At 34.7% G+C, this 5,980-nt stretch overlaps 2 long non-coding RNA genes across 3 annotated transcripts; one reads left to right on the top strand and one right to left on the bottom strand.

Annotated features, from left to right (window-relative positions):
• Nucleotides 1–2,429: 2,429 nt before the first annotated feature.
• On the bottom strand, nt 2,430–4,486 carry LOC145238378 (uncharacterized). The gene is made up of 2 exons (XR_013862112.1): nt 4,432–4,486; nt 2,430–3,184 (listed from the first exon to the last, which is right to left on the bottom strand). It is a non-coding gene; the product is annotated as an uncharacterized LOC145238378 (long non-coding RNA).
• On the top strand, nt 3,853–5,764 carry LOC145238367 (uncharacterized). 2 transcript variants are annotated; one of them, XR_013862110.1, is made up of 3 exons: nt 3,853–4,594; nt 4,659–4,744; nt 4,847–5,764. It is a non-coding gene; the product is annotated as an uncharacterized LOC145238367 (long non-coding RNA). The 2 variants fall into 2 exon arrangements; XR_013862109.1 differs by having other exon boundaries at nt 3,854–4,594; nt 4,677–4,744.
• The last annotated feature ends 216 nt before the right edge of the window (nt 5,765–5,980 follow it).

Genomic DNA, 5,980 nt, shown 5'->3' with positions numbered 1-5,980 from the left:
TGCCACTTGCCACTTGCCACTTGCCACTTGCCACTTGCCACTTGCCACTTGCCACTTGCCACTTGCCACCGGTTCAGCGCTATCCACGTTTTTTTCTAGATCAGTGGCGTTTATGGTGCTGACTCACCAATTATTCTTACCGGAAACCCAAATTGCTGCAACAGCACCATAAACGCCTATGCTCTTTTGCGCCACCTACCAGAAGTTCCCAGGTCGAGCCAAAGGTGAAGCTCAGTGTTAGTAGCTCTACCACCAAACCACTGATCTCTGTAAACCCTGGATTGCGCTACTCCGTTGAACGGTTGGGTGGTTTTTGAAGCAAATTGAAGCGTAATGGCGGCTGAAAAGGAAGCCCCAAAAATGCATTGCGGGCAATGGGGAGAGAGTGGAAAAATGTCGATAAATTTTTTTTTGGGCATTTTTGTGGCGATTTTTTCAGATATGATCAGTAGTTTAATAGGACGCATGTATTCCAGTGTGTAATAACCTATAAATATGCGTAGATTGACTGTGAGGTGTAAGTACGTGTACTGGGAATTAAAACGTTTTTAAGTTAGTGTTGAAATAAATCTTTACTGAGTTGTAATAAATGTTTTTTGGTTCAATATGAGTAGTTTACGTGCGTTCCTCTATATTTAAGACATAAATCCAACAAGAATGGCTCTTTCCTTCACACATGATGATGTGATACTTCATTTAACATCATCTTGTGCTGATCCAAACTGCTGTTTTTGATTGTCACCGAAGTCTTGGAACTAAAATGTGACTTTAAAGTTTTTTCAAAGTTTGTTGCAGTAGGTTTAACATTTTTACTTGTATGCTACAAACTGTAAACCTAGTATGCTCAATTTTTTTAGCTTATTTAATGTAACCTTTTCAGTTTGCAACCAACATGTGTAGAATAAATTTTTGGTAAAATGTTTCGAATTCTCAAACTTAACTAAACTCCAAAATCTCAAAGAGATACATGTACATAAATGCATTTAATACCTCACACCCAAATGAGATGCCTATTTATGTACTATTTTAGTCAGAATCATGACATATTGTTTTATTTCCATTTCATTTCCATTCAATATGCAATTTCCCGCAAAAAAATATGCCTACACATCACTCCAACACTTAAATTCTTTCTTGCAAACCAGGAATGAAGGCAACGATTACAAATGCACTATATAGCCAAGTTCATACAGATATTCTGCATTTATTGTCAGATGCATCACTATTATTGGTGATCCCATTATAACAGATGGTGCATTTACCAGACAAAAAACCCTCAAAGTTGTTAATTAAGTTTAGAATGTGCAGCATATCATGTTACAGGCTATGTTTCAGAGATGATTACAAGACATACTTAGTCCTAGTAAAAGAGTATACACACAAAAAATATTTAATGTAATTCCAATTCCTTCATAGTGTATTTGTTGTAGAAAAAGGCTGTATTGTAATCTTGCAGTGTCGTGAAGCTTGTGGGTGTGGGAAGAGACTAAAACATTTCCAGTGGACTTTACCTAAGACAATTAATGTTGCTTATTGGAGAAACATAAACCCAATTGTGTCTGAAATGTTTAGAAACAACTTCATGAGAATTTTTAAATTTTATAATAACACCAATTTTATAATAGATAATAAACACCCAAATCAAATGCACTCAATCAAGAAAAAAAGTCAAATACTGTTAAAAATATTTTGAGCAAAATAGTTGAAATATTATATTATTATTTTGTGTTTTTAATTAAAACGTTCAAACCACTTGTTCCTCAAAATTTCCTGGAGTTTGATGACAGTCAAAAACAACAGTTTGGATAAGCAAGGTAATGTCATACAAAGTATAACACTAATGTGTGTGTAGTAAAGATCTCTTAAAATTTTTGGATATAGTTATCCTAATTTGTGTGTACTGTGATATGTAAACTTTAAGATCAAACTTATTTGTATGTTTTTTTTGCAATTTTGCTCCTTGTAAACATTATTTTTTTCTTTGTCAATGTGGCTTTTGCAGTATGGATTATAATAAATAAATACAAAATACTTGAATACATTTCGTGAACATTTAGGCAAATTCCTAGGTCAGTGGATCCCTTTCATGCACTGTGGCCCCCGTTTCGGGCCTCATGGGACCTATAAGTGGTAACCCAGTAAGACCCGTGCCACCCTAGCAAAAATGTATTTAACAAACTTAACTAAATTATAAAGACCATGACCTATCTGGATAAGTTTTTTGTTAAAAATAAACCACAAAATAGTCGATTAAATTAGGTTATTTAATCATTTGCAACATATAATTAATTCTAAGCTTTAAAATAGAAAATGGCTCATTGACTTTTGGTGGGTGGTTACAGTAAGCGTACACCCATGACTGCCCTAAATACAGCTCCTGGGCCCTGGTTGGAATCCCCTGTCCTAGGCAGATGCACTACAAGCATAAATAAATCATTAATCTTGTTTATTGATGAACTTGCATGAACAAAGAAAATGGGGTGCAAATAGGGCATTTATACTTTTGCTGTTGCTCAAGGAGGTGAACAAAATCGTAAACACATCTAACAAAACAGCAGTAAGAAAAAACATGATGGTTAATGTCTGTGTCACCTTGCTGCAAAAACATAATTAAGAGGAAATATAAAGTCCATCTAGTAATTGTCAAACATATCATAATGCAGTAACAAACAAAAAGCTTGACAATGCACATAGGCTTGTGTGTGTGCCAGAGGAGGAGAGTGCTTGCTCGACACTTAACTACAAAATTATCACCTCTAAACATTTTTCATTAAAGTATCACATGCTAACACATAATGAGTTGGTAATAGATCACAGAACAACTAAACATCCACGTAAGAAAATATGCTTGGGCAATCACCAAAAGGACCATTAAAATCCAACATGGAAAGAGTAGTGATGGCACAATAGCTAACCATTGAAGTGTAATGAATAAATGTTGGATAGGGTAGAATTACATAATAATCCACAAAAATACACAAATTTATTCACTGCTCTCAAACAACATTTAATTTACACTGACTATTATCAATCAATACAATATGCTAAAACAATGAAATATATGTAATGCTTGCATTCCATGGAGCAGGTTATGTTCAGTTGCAGGTCAACAATATTGTGATGCAAATCAAATGTCCTTAAATCTTTTTCTGAAATATGCTTAGTAGAGAATCACACATCAATTCTGAAACGATAAATAGAGCCAGCAATTATACAACAAATACAGAGCAATGTAAGTTTGCTTTGTACTAGAACAAAATTTAAGTCTAAGCAAGATAAAAGTCAAAAATTTTCACTAATTATGGGTCCCCTTCCCTGTATCTGCCATGGCCAGTGGGCATCAAGTAGCAACCTTGGCCAGAAACATACATGGCCGAGAATAAGTTCAGCATCAAGTATTTAAATACCAGGTATAGCAACCTTGATATAAATGTCATAAAAGAACAGCTTATTGTGCAACAACATAGGGCAAAATGTTCTTGCAACTGTATCGGACTTTGGACTTTTTAATTCAAAACATTTTAATTCGTGTAATTGTCGTGTCATATCATCACGGTCAAACCCGTTTATAACTCGCCTTTTTTCTACACACAAGCTTGACCGGCTATTTAAACCTGTTATCACTGAACCGGTCAATTACTGCTTAAGACTATTATTGCATCGCTTTTAACGTGTTAACAGTAACCCACGTATTACTTGGCCTCCAGCCATGTTATATATGACACTTCTATAAGCGATTTAAAGTATAATTACGGTTTAGAACACAGTTAATCTTCTCGGGCGTACGTTTTACGACTATGTCCGTTATAACGAGATTTGACCTGAACACTATAAAGATGGACGCATTTTAAACTTAAAATCAGTTTCCTTAAGTTATCATAAGAGTGACCAGAGTACGCATTGGAATTGATATCTCACAGTTGATTCGTGGCGCGGTGACTTTTGTGTTGCTTGTTATGCCGCAATTGGCGCTCTCGTGGCATGCCTTATTGAAATCTAATGTGGGAACGTTAATTTAGCTTTGCGTCTTGTTAGGTTTGTTTAGGCAGCAGTTAGTTTAATTTTTAGAGTCAGATATACGGCAGTGTTTTTATTGTCTACCCATTGGGTCAGTACACAACCAAGCAACTGCTAAGGGATTCCTTCACACCCACCAAAAGGGATTGTGTGCTAATCAGAGGCAGGGCTAACTTTTCCAGCATGGGGTTATTTTTTCAACACGGCCTTAAGATTAAAGTGTCTTAACTCTACAAAGACAAGTCTCCACTTCGTTGATGGGTATCAAGACAACTACATGTGATAAATATGTAATTAGTCCCAAACAAAAAGTTGGAATTGACAGTGTTCACAGTACTTGACTCCCTAACATTAGCAATTGGAAAAAAGTAACATAACATGTTTGGCATAGCTTGCTAAAAACTTCGAACTTACATGTTGCTGTCTCAATGAACATAATCGTCAGCAAAGCCTTTTTGCTAGGGGTTTTCGCTTTTTAGGCTTAAAACGTCCCAGTCCATTTTGTTAAATGCTGTGATACGCCTAATTACACCGTACAGTAGTCGATTCTACGATTTTAAGTTGTAGCCTGCTAGTGGTAAGTAACAAGTAATCATTTTGTGATTATTGCATCATTTTTAAGTAAAGATGTTTATTTTAAGACTTATCTGTACATACAGGAGCGCTGCTGTTAAACAAACCTGTTGTGTCCTATGACTTCTGCGCCAACTATGTCATCATACTTGTGGTAAGTTTGTGTATGGCCCAATTTCATAAAAGCTAATGCATGTCACTCATATCCTAATTCCTAATAATACATGCCACTACCTATTTTTTACTTTTGTTTTAGATAAATAAATAAGAGATTTACTGGGGGAACAGATACTTTCTATTAATGATCAATCTTTTATCTCATATACCTGCTGAATGCCAACCAACTGAACTGTCATAGCCAAAACTTATCAAATCTTCACAAGGAAAAGCACTTTTGCCAAACACCAGCAAAGTCAGTGATAAAGGACATCTAAAATCGGCTTTATTATATGGTTTTGAAAAGCAAACTTGTTACTTTCAAACAAAAAACTCCCAAATTGAAAAATTCCGGCAATTCAGATAAACCTCCAAGTTGCTCCAAATACACAAGTTAGGGGATAAAAGTGTGACAAATACAGTTCCAGTCAAACTTTGCAGTATTTTACATCAGTTTTACTTTGAAATGTTTCCTTTCTTTTTTGTCATTGTCAGGATGCTTGCTGTTTGCATGTGACCCAAGAGGTGCAAATATGCTCTAGCTCTACCACTATTTTACCCAGACTAAAAATATCTGTACAAGCCAACCCAACTAAACATTTTATGACAGGCATACTATGGTGAATTGTAGAAAAAAAAGAGAAAGCTTAACAAAAGTATAAACAATCTACAAATTTTTACTACTATTATAAGACTATAACATCATATTAATTGAGAAATTTAAAACCAACTTCAAAAGTAAAGCAACAATGAAAATGAATTTTCAAACTTTCTGCATAATTATGTTCTTTAATTGTGTTTAGCCAACAGTAAATTGCAAAATAGATTGCATGTGGTAGTATCCCTTCAGCATCCCTGGAGAACAAATGTTCTCATTTGCAAAATGAAAGACATTATTTTATCTTTTACGAGTTTCGTTCTGCTGTGTTTTATACTGTAATTTAAATTTGTGTGTGATGTTTTTAACAACTATGTACTGCATTTTACTTTGCTGCAAAATAAAAATAATGCAACAGTTTTTTTTTGTAACATTGCTATACAAGTTAGAAGTGACCAGGAAAAAGCTCAAACAAGCGATAGCAAACATTAACATTTTAAGCAGCCAAAATGCAAAAAATGCTGTGTGCAATTTTACTGGATTAACTCCACATTGGGTATAAGAATAGAAATTTGGATTGTAGCAATGAACCAACATTGGTCCTAATTAAAATAATATTTTGTATGATGTCAAACA

The sequence above is a fragment of the Phallusia mammillata genome, chromosome 1 (assembly GCF_965637545.1).
Source record: "Phallusia mammillata chromosome 1, kaPhaMamm4.hap1.1, whole genome shotgun sequence".
NCBI classification, from domain to species: Eukaryota; Metazoa; Chordata; class Ascidiacea; order Phlebobranchia; family Ascidiidae; genus Phallusia; species Phallusia mammillata.
The sequence above is the reverse complement of the archived record's forward strand: the minus strand, read 5'-3'. Positions and strand labels throughout refer to the sequence as shown.